The sequence below is a fragment of the Pteropus medius genome, unplaced genomic scaffold (genome assembly GCF_902729225.1).
Source record: "Pteropus medius unplaced genomic scaffold, Ma_sr-lr_union100, whole genome shotgun sequence".
Classification (NCBI taxonomy): domain Eukaryota; kingdom Metazoa; phylum Chordata; class Mammalia; order Chiroptera; family Pteropodidae; genus Pteropus; species Pteropus medius.
In genome coordinates, this window is record NW_024354875.1 from 28,941,702 (window position 1) to 28,959,328 (window position 17,627).

Genomic DNA, 17,627 nt, shown 5'->3' on the forward strand with positions numbered 1-17,627 from the left:
AGAAAAAAGTCTTTCTTCTGAATTTTTAGAAAGACTCAAATATTGTAGTTCCGTAAATAATTCTTTCTGCAGAAGATAAAAGGAGCAGATTGGCCAATTACTTTTAAACTGTTTGATCACATCCATGTCTTCATTAATTATTCAAGCTTTAGGAGTCATCAAAGAATACTAATGCATAGCTCAAAAAAGAACAAAAGCTAAGACATTGGCAAATGCTTTTTATGTTTAAGATTTCTCCTACTTATGAGCATATGTGCTTTTGAATGTTGGGCTGATTTAAACTCTGTAACATAGGAAGAAGGTTGACAGTTTAGCCTTTTGGAGTAAGGGGAAGAACATAAATTAAAGGTACTTAAAAAGTCATGTCAGCAAGTAGAGCTAGAGGTATAGGATGAAATGACATCCATCGTGTTATGTGACCCACTCTCAGCTTGTCCCTCTTACGCAGTCATCCTTGGCCCAGCTGCACATTTGTTGCTCCAGGCCAAGAAGTGACTGATCATATACGATAATAGAGCTTGTGTCTTTAAATAAAAACTAACTGCAAGAACAATGTAAGGATCATAAGAAGAATGCAATGCAATGACTAAACAGAAAAAAAGAAGGGATGCTGCAGTGAAATCCTATAATAATGAGAAAGCGAGTTCCAAAGAAACATTTTTATGAAGTCTGAAATATATTACTTTAGTTTTATCCTGATTACAAGTTATCAGACCATTTATGGGCACTATCATGTCACTAGAAGTACATGTCTAACAAAATAATAGAGTGCATTACCAATTCTTCGGTGATGACCACAGCAAACTGTTAGACCCATTCATCAATGTACCTTGATGCCCAATAGTTTTAAAGAATAGATGGTTGTGGAAATGATTCAGTGTTTTAAATATATAATTTCTCCTCATACACACATTCTATTGAATCATCAGTTTTGAGTATATGTATTTGTCCACCCATGCCTTTTCAGTAAGCTCACTAAAAACTCAACAACAAAAACACCTTTTGAATGACAGAATAGAAAATACTAACAGTATATGATTAGCATTTGGAAGGTCTATGTATTGTTTTAAACAATTGATATTTTTATATATTTTGGGTATTATGCAAGTTGGCCCAGAACATTAAAATATAATTCTGTATACAAAGTAGACCTTTAAAATAGGAAAATCTGCTTTGCAATAAAATAACTTAGAGGTCAGAGATAATAGTATTCATGCCAGTATAAAGGATTCCTTTACAATGGATACATTTAACAAGCTCTTTAAAAGCATTGCTTTAGATATTGTTTATAGTACTATATTTATGCAAAGAGGTTTGCTTTACCAATTTTAGCTTCAACCTTCATTGACTGATCTTGCATTGCCAATCCTTCATAATCCTAAACACCATTACTCTTCATGTTTTCAACTAATTTAATGATTATTAAAATGAGTGAGAGAAAAAAAAAAGCTAAAAGAAAAAGAGGAAAGCAAGAGAGTTTTTTCTAAAGAAAGAACTACACTTGACCCTTGAACAATATGGGTTTGAATTGTACCAGTCCACTTATATGTGGATTTTTAAAAATAAATACCTGTATTGTTTTTGATCCAAGGTTGGGAGTATGCTAAGGGCTGCCTATGTGCATTGATCTACGGATTTTATACAGGGGACTTGAGCATCCATGGATTTTAGTATCCATGGGGTGTTCTGGAATCAATCTCTCTATTAATACCAAGGGGATAATTCAAGTTTTGGAGAGCCAAAAGTTACACACGGATTTTTTTACTGAGAGTGAGTAGTTCAAGGATCATCTGTACTAGCTTGCTATGTGCCCTTGAATGAGCTGACTCCATGGACTGAACCAGGTGATCTGTAAAACCCCCTTCCCCAGATCTAAAGTAATGTGATGCTAAGTGAGGGCACTAAAATAAAAATTGTAGATGACAAATAAGAGCAAATGATAGTGTAGACTTTCCAAAATCACTTAAAATTAAAAACTACTTTTAAAATTTAGATTCAGAATTGCAGTGTTTTGGATTTTGCATTTTTAAATCTCAAACATACTACTTACCAGTTCTAGGACCTTAGGCAAATTATTTACCCCTATAAACCATAATTTCCTACTCTGTTAAATGAGAATAACAATACTATATAAATATACGAGGATTAAAGGAAATTATATAGGCAACAGTTTAGTACCAACTAAGTGATCAATAACATTAGCATTTATTATCCAGATGTAGATTGGCAATGATTAATATATTCAATTAGTTATTCAAAAATACTCATATGTATTTTATGTCAAGCATTGTACTAAGTGCTGGGGCTCTGGTAATTGCAAAACAATCTTTTCTTCCCCCTGTTGGTTATTATTTGATTATTTGAATGTGGATTGTCAAATGTTCATAGGAGAGCATATATTTTGTATGTATTAGCTTTTGTTTTTAAAATATATCTGACGGATAAGAAAATGTAACAAGTCACAGGATCAAGTGTATAAAAAAGCAGCTCTCATTTGTCTACCACTAAGCATAACTCAACTCTCTGGGCCTTTTTTGATTGGTAGCGGAAAATATAATCTTGCCTTTAGAATTCTTTCTAACCCCTGCCTTCTTCTTCCTGTTGAGTTCTTATGTATTATCCTAAAATCAGGGTGTTTGATATGTGGTTGCATCTCTGTCATCTGCAGTCATGGTTGCCATTTGATTTCTGTCCTGTAGGCATTGATAAAATAGAAGTTACTCTTTGGGACCATGGAGTTCTGCCACTGCTGACCCAGGCCCTTGATTGGCTTTGTGATCACTGACTTTGTGATCCTCTGAAGTTTAACAACATCCTTCATCTGACCCCTAGCTAGAGCTGTTTATCCTACAAACTTTGTACAGCTATGGAATCCTCTTGCATCAAGCTAGAGGAGCCCTTCAAGCTCACTGATTCTTAACTCTTAACTCTCTTTTGTTCCTCATCTATGGTATTGAGAATTTCTGTTATTTCCTCCATACTTATGAGAGCTGAAGAAAACTTGCAAAGGATAGGGGTCCACCGGAAGCTTTCTCTTTACCTAGGTCTGCCTGGCATTTCTACCTACTGCAGCTGATTAGTTTGATGAAAGGTAATCAGCAAAGACTTTCAGAGTAGATGTGGGGTTGAGGAAGGGCCCAGTTGGGACCCCTATAGCAGAGGCTTCACAGCATTCCCAGCTTCACTTTTCCTTGCCCTGTACCTTAACAATAGATTGTCCCCTGAAACTTGACCCAGAGCTTGGAACGTCCTCTGCTGAAGAAAGTTCCCTGAAACTTTCGATTAATGCCCTTATGTTTACTAATCACAATCCTTCTGGTCTAGAATTCTTTCCAGACTACTCCCATCTTTGCTCTTGGGTTGCTAATGCCACTGGAAGACCATGTTGCCCGAAGGAAGGCTCCATAAAGCATAACAGCCCACTTTCCCATCATCCGCCCCCGGAACCATCATACAGCATCTAGAATAATACCCAAATTTTCCCTTAAATACTCTAAGCTGGACTGAGAAAGTAAGGCAGTTTTTGAACCTGTTCTCAGATCACCAGTGCTCTGACAATAAATGCTTGTTCTAAATAGACCAACTCTTATGTTGGTATATTGGCTGAGCCCTAGACTCGGTTGCCTTCCAGTTACAGGTTGAGTCACCAGTGCAACAGTTACTGAATATTTGGGAGAGTTTTTGTCACTCAACTCTCCAGAGCTTTAGTCCCAAAGTAGCTTTAGGGACCCCCATACTAGCTATACTCTTTTTCTTCTGCCTTCCCTCTTTCTCTTTTTCTAGTCCAGAAAGGACTTTAATTTTTGTTTTCTCTTCTTTTTTTTTGTAATAAAATTGCTCCTATGGCATCACTTATTTTTTTTTCACCCTCTCTATGGTCTAAATGCTTTGCTCCAAGTCCTGCAGGATTTAGCTCTTGATATTTAAATCCAAGCTTTAGGAATTTTTTTTCTCTTAAGCTGCTGGTACTTGCAATTCTGAGTCATCATTTTAAAGACTATTGTCTGCACTGTTGACATACAAAGGTCAAATTAATTGCTCAAAGGCCAAAAATGTGATTCTTTGTTCTTTCCGAATCAACTATACCCTGAGGCACAGAGAAAATCCTCTTTGCTACTTAAATACAGTAGAAAAATAGAACTAAAAGAAATTGAAAAAATCAGCACTTAGCTTAATGGCAAAATACCCTACAATGGAAAGAAATCTGCAATAGAATAAAATGATAGGTGTACTGTATATTTAACTATGTTCACCTATCTCCATAAACTAAAACAAAAGCAAAACAAAAATATGCCAATTATATGTCTTCGTATTCTAACTTAAATATTGTTCTCCGAAAAACACACTGTTAAAATGTGTTTGCTATAATAGATGCCTTTACTGAATCCGTTGTTAAAAATCTTTTAACATGAGCATGCTGTCTTGGTCAAACCCTCCTACCTATAAACATCATTGATTCATTTATTGAGTGCCTACTATATGCCATAAACTAAGGATAAATAAGTGAAAAAGAACAATAGATACATCTCTAATCTACTAAATACTGAGAATCCCTCAATTCACAAGTGAACATCAGAAATCCTCAAATTTATATCCCATAGAGTAGAACCTCCCAAACCCTACCTTTCCAAGAAGTTCAAGGTCATGCCTGGAGTCTTCACTCTTTCTATCTGGTTGTAGAGCTATTTTTTTTTTTTTTTTTTTGATATTTTCTTCTCCACTGCTATGTTACTGCTGAGGTGATGTGAAATGACGTCGCCCCAGTGGCATGGGGGTGGGGGGTTTTGGTTCTTCCCCATCAACACAGCAAAGATTTACAGGTCAGTGAGATTTAGAAGAAGTAAGATTTATTGAAAGTACATTTTAGAAAGAGATGGGCCATTCTAAGGAAGGCTGCAGCCCTGTGAAATTTGGAAGGTGAAAAGATAAAGGATAGAGTACACTCAAAGGGAGGAGCAGGTTTTCAGCAAAGAAAGCTGTAACCATGCAGAAGTGGGAAGTTCTATATTATATTAGGGCCTGTGATGGGTGGTGCTAGATGATTCTCATGTGAGGTCACCTTGACTGACAGTTGGAAGCCATATAGCACTTTGCCTACTGTCCATGTGCTTACCCAGAATTCAGTCTGTTACGATTAGATTCATGAACTTCCAGGCACAGGCATGACATTATAATGAGGCTGAGATTATGGACAGGTTGGGGTAGTACTTTCTGTGTAAGCATTTGTGACTGGTTTAGCCAGCAGCTTTTATGGTCTTCCTGCTCTAGGATTTAGGTTAATTTATAACTCTAAAGGGAATGTGTTTCTGGGAGGTCCTTAAGGAAGGTCTTCAAGAAAGGTTTCTATGGTTACAGAGCGGGGCCTTTGCTCCTGTCACTCAAGCCTGCCTAACTACCTAACAACTAGAGAGAACATTATGTTAGATCCCCAAAGAGTTAATTTAAGATATACAATTTTAAGGCTGATTTCTATAAAAGATTTTGTTAAATGAATAATATACGGAAAGAAATGTGTTTTTAAATAATTAAAACATACTTCCCACCTAATAGCTATCATTTCCCAAGATGCAACTGGTTTTTAGAAGAGTAGAAGATGATGTCATTAGTTTAAACAAGACATTTGACATAATTTCTTTCTTTTTGGGTTTAAAATGGATGCAATACAAATCCATCTCTCCTTTCATATCTTCGTTAATAAAATAATCTCATAATTGGATTCTGATATTACTAATCTCAAATTAATAATATATCACAATCCGAAGAGATGAGTGATATTTTACAGCTATACAGGGGAACTTTCAAAGTTCCATTAGGACTAGGCTTTTTTTCAAAACAATGACATTTATTTTGAGCCTTCTTTATTCTTATAGCACATGATCTGATGGGAAGTCAGGATGAATTAAAGATGATCATGAAATTGAAATAAATTAACTCTTTCAGGACACCATAGCTTTCTCTCTTAGTTACTAAATTTACACAAGTGCAAAATTTGAAATATACATTTTTCACAATCTTTTAGGCCAGTTTGTATATTATATAGAGTATTTTTAAGAGGAAAAAAAAATGAGAAAATTTTTCTCTTTGAACCCCAGCATTAAATCATTTTCATTACAGTTACTTTAAAATTACTTTAAAAATATGCAAACATAAAACCAGCATAAACGCTTTATCCTTATACCTCTTACAAAATATAATTACAAATAAAATACAGAAATATCTAAAAATCTGAGAAATTCAGTTTCACAGTATTGTTTTTTAATGTAGCAGGAGATATTTTGTTGAAATGGATTATCTGTTCACCACATGAATATGGCATTGGCTTGCTATACACAGGTTCTTATAACCAGTATGGCAATATAGTGTGCACTATAGTGATAATTCTCCTAATATTTTGTTTGTGGAATTCTCTTTGTGCAGTGTCATCATTAGCCTTTTTCCATCTCTGTTCTTATTTAGACCTCTTAGTACCAAAATGATTGTACCTATAAACATGAGCACTGGGTTCGTTTGAGAGTACATGATTATAAGATAGTGCTTGAGAAGACCCCCAAATCATTTAGATTATTATCATGAGACTCAAAACAAAAATATAAAATTAGAGGATAATTTTTAAAAGGACAAACTCAAGATTGTTATCCAAACATGAAAAAAACACTATCACAATTTTAACTTGGTTGTTAATGTAGAAACTAATAAGATGTTATCAATTGGCTCAAGAGGGAATTCAAAATACCACACATACATAGTTGAGCCAGGAATGTTGAATTAAATCTACAAATATATGCAAAACTGGCTTTTTTCCCTTGGAATGGGAGAAATCAATTTTCCCTCCACCAGAAGGAATTTTCTTGTCTTTGGATAAGTATTATTTTAACTGCTATCAGTTATCTATAATTTTCAGCTTTGTAACAGCTCAGTTGCACTTCCAAAGAATCACATAGCCAAGAAGAGTGTGCCAGATAATGCATTCTTCCCATTAAAGATACTCAGTTCATTTCAAAGTCTTTCATAATTTGTTCATTCGGTGTATTTAAGAAGAATATGCAAACTGTGTAGAACCTATCCATTATCTCTGTGAACACCTTGAAGATCTCCTCAGCTCAGTCATCTCCCTTGAGAACTGACCTCTAGCTGCAGATATGTGTCCCATCTGAGCTTTAGTCTTAAAGGAATATGTGGCCCTACCCTCAGATATAAACATCAAGCAACCTGGTTGGATGAGTTGAATAACTTCTAAGTGAAGAAGAACTGTGATAACTAATCCTAGATCTTTTATACATAATAGTTTTGCCCATGGGCAGAGAGTTACAACAAAAAGCCAAAATTTCAGAGATGATTGAACTTTTTTTTTTTTTTGAGGGGAAGGGCAATTATCACATACCAGGTACTGTAATAAATAATTTACATGTTTTTTTCATTAAATACCACAATAACCCTATAGATAAGTGCATATGGGTGATAAAATTCTGCCTGAACTAGCCACAAGGTAACTATTAAAGAAAAGATCATTATGTGAAAAACAGAGCAAAACCAAGTGTATAAGTATTTGATGAATTTTGCAACTAATAATCAGGATACTATCTTAAGGACTGGGTTAGGTTACACATGTCCCAAAATTACATACTCAGTTAATACATGTGAAACACATCCTAGTCCTTTCCACCTTATCTGGAAAATTAAATCTACAGCCTACATTTTTTCCATAGCCTGACATATACATTTGTCATAGCACTTGCCAAATGACATTGTTATCTTTTTATGTGTTTATATCTCCTTACATTCACTGGCTAAGCTATGAGTTACTTTAGAAGAAGGGTTATGTTTTATGTATGCATCCATTGTGCCTTGCACAGTGATTGCCCATATTAGGAGCTAAATATATACTTCTGAACTTATCTAAAGTATGCATATGCAGTAAAGCTAATTCCTAAAATTAAACCTCCAAAAGATTCAATTCTAAATCATTAGTTGCAACAATTTTATTTCCTTTTTCAAAATGTTTCAGTGCTATTAGATAAATTTTACTGTATAATGAATTCATTAAAGTTGGAACTGCTTAATATTTGCTATAAGGACACATGGGAAAAGTTTGTCTTATCAGTGGATACAGACCTGCAGACTGAATGTCATGATATGACATCTTTGAGAGTTAGTGGGAGAGAAAACTGTGACGATGCAAAAACCATTAGAAATTATCTAGAAGTTTGCACCACAATTATGTATCCAATAGATCGAGATTAAGAAGTCTTAAGTCCAGAGCTTATAAAGTTCTTCAGATCTCACAAACTCAATACCACATTTTCCCTTAACATATTTCTTAAAATACCAGTAAATATCAAAGAATGACTAAGGAACTGGGAACACAGAGAACTGATGTTCACACTGGCAGAAAGAAAGAATAGAAACCAGAACTAAAGTGAGATTGGGAGAGTAAAAATTGGAAAAGCAGAAGGAAAAATTACACTAAAATGCTAGGAAAACGTTCCATTGCGTTAACATTTCTAGTTATCAAGTATTTGGTTGGAGCATAAAAATGAAACATGGAATTAAAAAATATATATTACTTGGTATATATGTACATAAACATATTTTTAAACCATTAAATATGTTAAACCTCTGCAAATAGGAACCATATTTTCCTAATTAGCAGTAGAAGATTTCTTTTGAATTTGTCCCTGATCGGAGTAAGAAAGTAATTAAAGTGTCATTCTACATTTTGGATTTCAATCCTACAGTATTTTCTGTGAATATATGGAATGGTTCCCAAATGTAAGTTATCTAGAGTCCCAGTTCCTTTAGAGTTTTAGTGGCCACTTTCTGTCCTGCCAGTAGAATGCAATCCACACCCTAAGTTTTCTGGTCAGAGACTGGCAAGGACAGTAGAGACCAGTAAGATGCAATGCCGTGGATGCTTGGCTGATTAAATATAGAGAATTCATTTATCCATTATAGCCTTGGCGTAAAGTAAACTTGTCATTCCAAAGCTAATTTTTGAACTACTCACTATTTCCTAACATGTTTCCTTTTAGAGCAGTGTTTTAAAAATCATGTTGGTTTCTTTCCAGAAAGATCACAAAATAAACATGATTCACATTTGGAATTTTTTTCTTTCTAATTATATTTTTCCATTTTATAAATCTTATAAATGACTCCTCCCATTTTGGAAAGAATTTTGAACAAATAGGTTAGAAACCATAAAAGGGAATCTGATGATTTTTTTTTTTACCAGTTAAACTAAGAAAAATTTTCATGTGCTTTAAAAATTGGAATGTCCACAGGGAGAACTTTGTTTGAAAGTGTGTGTGTGTGTTTGGAGTGTAGAGTAAGGGAGATGTATTTACCTGAAGGCACTTTTCATTGGAATGCTGGTCTATTTGTGGTTATACTTAATAAGTCAAATATTGCACCTGTTACAAGCTTGGATTTATTGTGAGAATGCATAATGCTTGTTGTTGGGAGGGCCTGCAGATCCCTTGCTGGCAGCAGAGTCACCAGAAGTAGATACACCTGTCTTCCCAGCTGGGATTTGCTCATGGGAAAGAGGGTCATTTAGCACCATGTTATCTTCATGGACAGCTGTATATATAAGCTGCCTTAGGGTGTAGGAGGCCTAAATTTTGTTTTAAGAAAAAAAAAAACAAAAAACAGACTTCAATGTCCTAGTGAAATTTGACACAAAAAGTATTTCGATGTTTTGATTCAGTAAATTTAGAGGATATACAGGCTTGGTTTGCTTTGGTCTGATCACTCTAACGGCTTTTAATAAATCTGCGAACACCAATATTTTCAGCTCAGCATAAAGTAGTTCATTCTGTTTTGATGCAAGCTCTTGGTTAAAACATGGAACTTCTCTCAATGCTATCGTCATAACTCTTTGTTTTTGTCCATTTTAGTTGTCTCTTTTCCCCCAACAGAATCAAAGCTCATAATAGGGGCCATGTCTATATTACTAACACTGTTTCCTCTAACACACTGTATTAGTTCTGGATATATTCATGCTTATAAATTATTGTTAAGTGGATGCATGAATAAAGAGTGAAGAGGTTTTTTTTACTGCCTAGAAGGAGATATAAATATTCCTTTTAAAGACTCCCTGATTCAAAATCATTCCAAAACTAAGAGGTCACCTTGAATCTCCTTCTTTGTTTTTTGTTGAGGTATAATTTACTTACCATAAAATGTAGATTTTAAGGGCATAGTTCCATGGAGTTTTTTCAAGTGTAAATACCCATGTAACTATTATCCCAATCAAGATATAGAATTTTTTTTATTATTTGAGAAAGTTCCCTCATGCTGCTTTACAATTAGTCTCTTACAACCACTGTGCTGATTGTCACCATAGTCTTCCTTTCCCCCTTTTCTAGAATGCCATAGAAATGTAACCATACAATATGTACTTTTTGTATCTGGATTATTTCACTTAACTTTAAGGTTTTTAGATTTATCCATATTGTTCTCATTGATATTTAATAGGAATAATGGGAGTCGAGAAATTACCCATGTTAAAAATAGTAAAATTCATAAGGAAAAACTGACTGTATTATATAAAAAAACTACTGTGTACCTCTCTTTGGAAGATGTATTGGTCTCATTGTCTTCAATCTCCAATCACTTGCTCTTAAGAATTCCGAAGATAAACAGAATCAGATTCTTAGAAGTAGACAGAGTTAGAAGTACCATTCAGTTTACATCATTGTACTATAAGTCTCCACGGAATAGATTATTTGGCAAGACAAGCTGACCTAGTGGGGCCCAGGCTTCTGACTTCTCTGACCTTTACACAACACTATGCCATTGGTTTACCTTAGGACAGTTCTGTGGGTAAACAACATCTGAGGTTAAGAAGGAGCTCTCAAATTAGATATTTCTACTAAAAGTCTGATTTAAAATATATTTTCAGCAACATATAATTCTTTGGGTTGTAGAGGGTAGTGTTTGAGTAGAATTTCAAAGAAGGTTTGCAAAGAATAGTAGTCAGTTTGCAGGCAGTGGAAAGAGGCTTGCCAAGAAAAGCCTGTAGAAAATGGATTCATCGAATTACAGCAGTTCGTGATCGACTGCCAACGCCAGCTTATTTTCTTTCCTAGTTCCAAAAAAGAACGCCTAAAACTTTGTGGTGATGGAAGCCTATCTTATAGAACATGCTGACAGAGCATACTTTTTCCTGGCTCAGGTCAGTGTTATTATAGATTTGATGGGGTATTTAGGGCTCCAGTAGAGATTTTTAGGTCAAAAAAAAATTAGGCATTAGAGATTAGGGACCAAAATGTGTTAGTTTATTTTGTAGAGTAAAGCAATAAATCAGTCTTAGTGAAGCCACAGAAAGGACGGTATGAGCCTAACAATTTCTGACTTCTCTTGTGGAAACATTTGCTGTTATTAATGAGATAAAGAATAAAAATGTAATCTAGGTGATCTAGATAAAGAATAAAAATGTAAACAATCATGAAAAATAGTTAATATGATATTATAACAGGTGAAGGCACCATCCATTCCAAGATGGATAAGGGAGAAATTATACAGGATTTAAAGAAAGAAAATTCCCTTTTCAAATGAAGTGTTCTTTAAATGCTGATTATTTTGCCCAAGATAGTTTAATGCAAGGTATGCGGAAATTTCATGAAATGGCAAAAAGAGAATCTGAACAACTTGAAACGGAATTTAATGTTAGCCGAAGCACACCAAAAAGATTATTTATATATTTTTCTTTCCCTTTAGACCTGGTAGAGACACTTCAAGAACTGCTCAGTCCCAGAGTGGAGGGATTGTGTGAAGGCACGGACATTTTACCCTGAGGTAAGTACAGAAGTTTTCATTATAAGTTAACAGCCGATTCCTACTTTTGGTTTTATGGACTTTGAAAATGAATGAAAATGTTATGTAAAAATAGGTAGTATTATCAGAAGTATTACAGAAACTCTGAATTTGTTGATAGCTTTGTAGTAGTTCAGGCTTTATACCTTTCATGTGAAGTATGTTCAGAAATAATTCCTTGGCAAATATTATCCTTGTGTGCAAAGTAGGATAATATGTAGAAGCAGTAGAAATTGCCAAGCACTGATCTAGCCATTTTGGATTAAAACATCGTTAGCAGACATGCTCTCGTGAGATCCTTCTCAGCCTTTTTCTTATCAGGTGCACGTAGACAGTGATAATATTCCTATAATACACTGCAGCGGCTGCTTACAGCCAGAGACGACTGGCACTGCCATGCAGCTCCCGAGCAGTTCCAGCCTGAAGGGATTGAATCGTAGTACATCTGAACACCATGATTTGAAGGATCTCTGCCAGGGAGTGGTGGAAGCATTCCATTTCGAAAGCCCTAAAGTTTCACCTGCTTTTTATGCCTCTCTACTACCAGAGTCTGTGTTTAGAGAAGCATTTTTGTAGAAAAGAACGATTCTTTGGGTCCAAATTTTCACTTGGAGTTAATTTTAAAGATTTACCAGTATTTCTAATTTTAGTAATTCTTATTCAATATCAGTAAACTTGAACTCAGAGTATTTTCCTCCTCCCTCTCCATTAGCTCTCTCTAGGAGGATCAACAGGAGCATCTAAATTGTGGCAGGACTCTTTGTTGTCCTAGGGCTTTGGGGAGGTTTATCTAAGACAAAATCTGCCCCAAGGGTCAAAAGGACACCCCATGGTCTGAAGTAATTGTATAGCATTGGCCTCACTTCAGTGCTTGGGCTGGTCTGGCAAGTCCTGATTTCATTATCTTAGTAGTCATTCAAAATATGATTAAGAGTTCAACAGATTCGGGGCTTGACTCAAACTCAGACTGAATGTTGCAGAATCATAGTTTCTAGCTAATGAGACCTGGATATTCTCTGGTATTTCTTTGTGCTTTATTCTAATATATCATTGTCACAGTTACCATTATAGTTACCACCTCAAGAATAAGAGATAACAGCTCGGATGTTCAGTTGTGTCACTATGAAAAATCTGGTCACAAAGCTGTCTTATTTTACCATGATTTTTGTCTTGTTTTGGTTTGGTTTGGTTTTATAACCCCTGTCTTAGCTTTTGCTTTTATTTTTTTTTTTAATTAACAAAATTTTTAGAGTAGTTTAACTTTACAGAAAAATTAATTGAAATTTTAAAAATTAATTGAAAACTACAGAGTTCTACATACCTCTCCCCCAAAACATATATAATTTCCCCTATTATTAACATCTATTATTAGTGTGGTACATTTGTTATAATCGATGAACCAGTATTGTTACATTATTATCAACCGAAATTCATTACATAAGGATTCACTCTTTGTATTTTACATTATATGGATTTTGAAAAATGTATGCCATATTTCCATTGGTATTGTATCACACAGAATATTTTCACTGCCCTAAAAATCTCATGTGCTCTCCCTATTCATATTTTCTTCCCCTTGATGAAACCTTGGCAACCTCTGATCATTTTACTGCCTCCAGAGTTTCGCCTTTTCAAGAATGTCATATAATTGGAATCATATAGTATTGAGCATTTTTAGATTGGCTTCTTTCACTTAGCAATATGATTTTAAAGTTCCTCCATGTCCTTTTATGGCTAGATAGCTCTTTTTTTTTTATTGCTGAATAATATTTCATTGTATGGATGTACCACAGTTTGTTTATCCGTTCACTTGTTGAAGGACATCTTAGTTACTTCCAAGTTGGACAGTTACAAAAAAAAAGCTGCTATAAACATTCTCTGCCGACTTTTGTGGGACGTAAGTTTTCTGCTCCTTTGGGTATACAGCAAGAAATGTGATTACTGGATCATACGGTAAGAGTGTTTAGTTTTGTAAGAAACTGCCAAACTGTATTTCAAAGAGGCTATACCATTTTGCATTTTCATCAAACAATGGTTGAAAGTTCTTTATCAGCATTTGGTTTTGTCAGTGTTTTGAATTGTAGCCATTCTGATAGATGTGTAGTGTTTGCTCATTGTTTTAGGTTTTTAACACAATTAGATACAAAAGAGATCTTGACTGCCTAGAAATCTGGACACTTAGCCACTAGAAATGTCTTCGGTATTTACTTGGTAATGACATTGATTAAGTACCTGAGCTTTCCCCTGGCAACATTTACTGTGGTAACACAGTTTTATGAGTTAAGTGTATATGTATACCTAAGTATGTCTGTGTGTATGTCTACGTATAACCACTGTAAGCCAAAATAAATTTTAAACTGTAGTAAAGAATTAAAAAAACATACACTTATTTGAACAAAAAGAACTGCAGCCCAAGAGACACAGACTCAGGTAGCAACCTAAATTGTGCTCCACTGAGACAAAGGGGAGACCACATTTTATAGCGAAAGTATTTGCCAAGGTTCCCAATTAGGTCCATTTTATGTAAAAGAAGTATCCAAATTCATACACTTCTGATTTTTCCGAATCATGCAGTTCTGATTGGTTGTTATGGAGCAGTTCTGACTGGATGGGGTAGGTCTTAGTCCATTGGTCGAAACACAAAATCAAGAACTCCCTTATAATAGTTGACTCAGATGGCATAAACAAGGATAGTGTGGGAAGCCAAGAGTTCAGTCTGAGGTCTTGCCAGTATACAGAGTACATGAGAAGCCCCTGTCAGCAAATGGCCACTAGGCTTTTATTAGTTATTAAATTTGGGCCCTCAGTTGACCATCGAGAGTCTATCTTAGCAGATAAGAATTCCTTCTTAGGGTTCACATAAATGATTCTTTCTTCTTAAAGTCCACATTACTATTCTTTATTATAGGTAGAGGTCATAAAAAGCAAAGACTTTTCTAATAAAACACCATTAAAATGAAAATATGAAGAGAATATCAAGGATTATTTGTTTCTAAAAAGAAAATATGTGTATTCTATAATCGTATATTAAAACAGGTCATGCTTGATGTTATTTAAAGCTAGCTTTCTGGCATGAACAACAGTTTTATATATAACTGACATCAAATTAGGCATTTCTAATTTTTGTGTTTATTTAAATTCAGCCATACAAATAAAACCATAGGAAGAAAGTCTTCATAATCTTTCCAAATTATAGCAGTTGTTCTGTATGCTCACTCCATGTTTCTGCTTTAGATTTGGTTGTATTACTTTAGAAATATTTTTTACAAGAAAATTTTCATATTAGAGAGTTACTTTTTCCAATATAAGAACTACTACTTTCATATTTCTATCTTCAAAACATAGTAGAATGTATTAATGAAAAATTTTTCATGGCAGTTGTTAAAGACAGAAAGGAAGACTTTTCAAGACAGATTATTGCAATAGAATTCTACAGTAGGGAAGAGAGAGTAGACTCAACTCTAAATACAACATGGACAAATGGACATTTACAGTCAAGAAGCAGGGTGGGGATATGTGGATGGAAAATTGCTAAGAGTCCAGGAGATCCTTGCTAGACCGACTCCACAGGATTCTTGAGGAGGGCAAGCCAAGGTGAAAAGATATGTAGAGTGGGGAATGGGGAATGTGATCAGACATCAAGGGAAGATGATTTTCCCTAAAGTGACTCCAAAGGATTCTTGCTAAAGCTGGAGTAAGCAGGCTAAGGAGAGAACCCAAGGTCAGAGCCTAGTTAAAAAGAAGATTCGAGGAAGCCTGACCCAGATAAAATATACATATTTGTTGGCATTAGATTACTTTAAATTTAGGTTCCTAATTCATTGATATCCTGGTATATATAGAAGACTGGCTTTTCAAACACCTAAATATCTGAGTAATTTGAACGGTCTCTGATTCTTCACTTTTAATTAGCACCCAGATTATTCTATTACAAGTGATCTGTAGACCATCCTTTTAAAAACTCTGATTTGTACCATTTACAGTTCTCTGTGCAGTATAATTGATTTTCGAAAGTACCCCTGAAAATACAGTGACAGGGAGGTCAGGCCTAAATATGGGAACCAAGAGAATGTGCCAACAAGACTGAGTAATTTCATGGGACCTTACGATAATACAGTTGATGGAGAATTGTTCTAAGAATCTGAAAATGAGAAAACAAATTAGAGAGATCATCATAAAAATTGTGTCCAAGATTAGACGAGTTTAAGAGTGAAATGTATATTCTGTAAATAGAATAAGTATTTTCCAAATAGATACACTATCATACCATTACATCGATATTTACTGAATTGTTTATTACAAAGGTATCAATTATAATATTTACAACCTTATGGAAAGTGATAAATACCCAACAAGTCCAAAAGTGTAGAAATGATTAAGTTAATCAATATTTTCTTCTCAATGGAATATTATTTTCACTGCTTTAAAGAATGATAACTTTAGGAAGTATCTGACATATGTTATATCGAAAGAAAAATGAGAATCCACAACTATCTGTTATATATGACTCTTTTCATATAAATATGTATGTACATGTGGTAAAATTTCAGGTGTTTTGAATTCTAAAAATTTCTTAGTATATAGTACTCACAAATCCGATGCTAGAATCTAAAACCTAATTGAGGTGAATCGATAATATCTAGAATCAGAAGCTTTGGTCATAAATTTTTAATAGTTAAAAGTAAGTAATGTTCAAGTGAAAAGGTATTTTAAGATTATGCTACTACTGAGCCCCAAGTAAATAACCTAAAGCAGTGATACCCACATCTGGCCAGTTATCAGAATCATTTGGGAGACTTTTTGAAAATGTGAAGTCCTTAGAAACTAGAAAAATGATTCAGTTTCTGCAATGCTGAGTAGGGCCCCTGAAATTTGAATTTTTCAAATGCCCTACTGGTAACTTTATTAATTAGCAAAGCTTGGTAATCACTGCTGCGGGGAAGACAACTTAAGTCTACGACAATTTCTGCAGTGATCAATATATGACACTGCCCCCCTCCAAGAAAAAAAGCAAAATAATGTCAAATTCTAGAATGTTTAATGTCTATAACATGGTAAATGAAGTTCCAAGGATGGTAAAGTAACACAAGGATCATTTGGGAGGGCCTTCTAAAACAGGAACCTTATAAGCATTGGTGTCAGAAGTAAGGTGATGTTACAGAAACCAAAAGCTTCATCATCATCTTAACAGCCTTCATGTTAAAACAGAAAGTAGTGAGAAAATGAGACCTCGAAACACTTCGAGATGGCAGTGAAAGAGTAGCACCATTTTGGGATGCCATCTCTTTTTTTCTCACCAATCCAAAGTATATACTCTGTACCTCTTCCCTAGAGGCCGGGTCCCTTTCCAGACTTTTCCTTCCAAGTTAGATACTGGCTTTGAGGTGAGGAATGCCTCCTGGGAGAAGAGGCTTCTTAGCAGTTTGGGATGGAAAGGCTTGTATAGTCTATAAATCAGTATTTCTTAAAGTGAGGAGGAAAAATGTGAGGAAATGCGCATCAGAATATTTGTGGAAGTACAAAACAGTTATTATTTATGTTTATTAAAATAAATTATGGCTTTTAAGGCAGAAGATCAATCACAGAATAAGTTGAATTTGCACCTTTACAAATATATTTGCTTTCCCAGCACATGAAAGGTGGAGGAGAGAGGCATTTCAGTGACGGGGACCACATGTACCCGACCAAACTGGCTAAACGTCTTTCTTCTGTGGACTCGATTCTGTCTCCAGTACAAATGCTGTTTAAACTTACATTCCTCCAGCTCATGTTGCCCAAACTGACAGTAAATTAGTTTTATGTCACATAGGATC

The 17,627-nt window shown here is 34.8% G+C and overlaps 1 protein-coding gene across 1 annotated transcript in view; it reads left to right on the forward strand.

The window, feature by feature from the left end:
- B3GALT1 (beta-1,3-galactosyltransferase 1) overlaps nucleotides 1–17,627 on the forward strand; it is a 469,290-nt gene that overhangs the window by 144,381 nt on the left and 307,282 nt on the right. The window contains 1 exon segment of the mRNA XM_039855447.1: nucleotides 11,719–11,796. The gene's annotated coding sequence lies outside the window, so the exon portion shown is untranslated.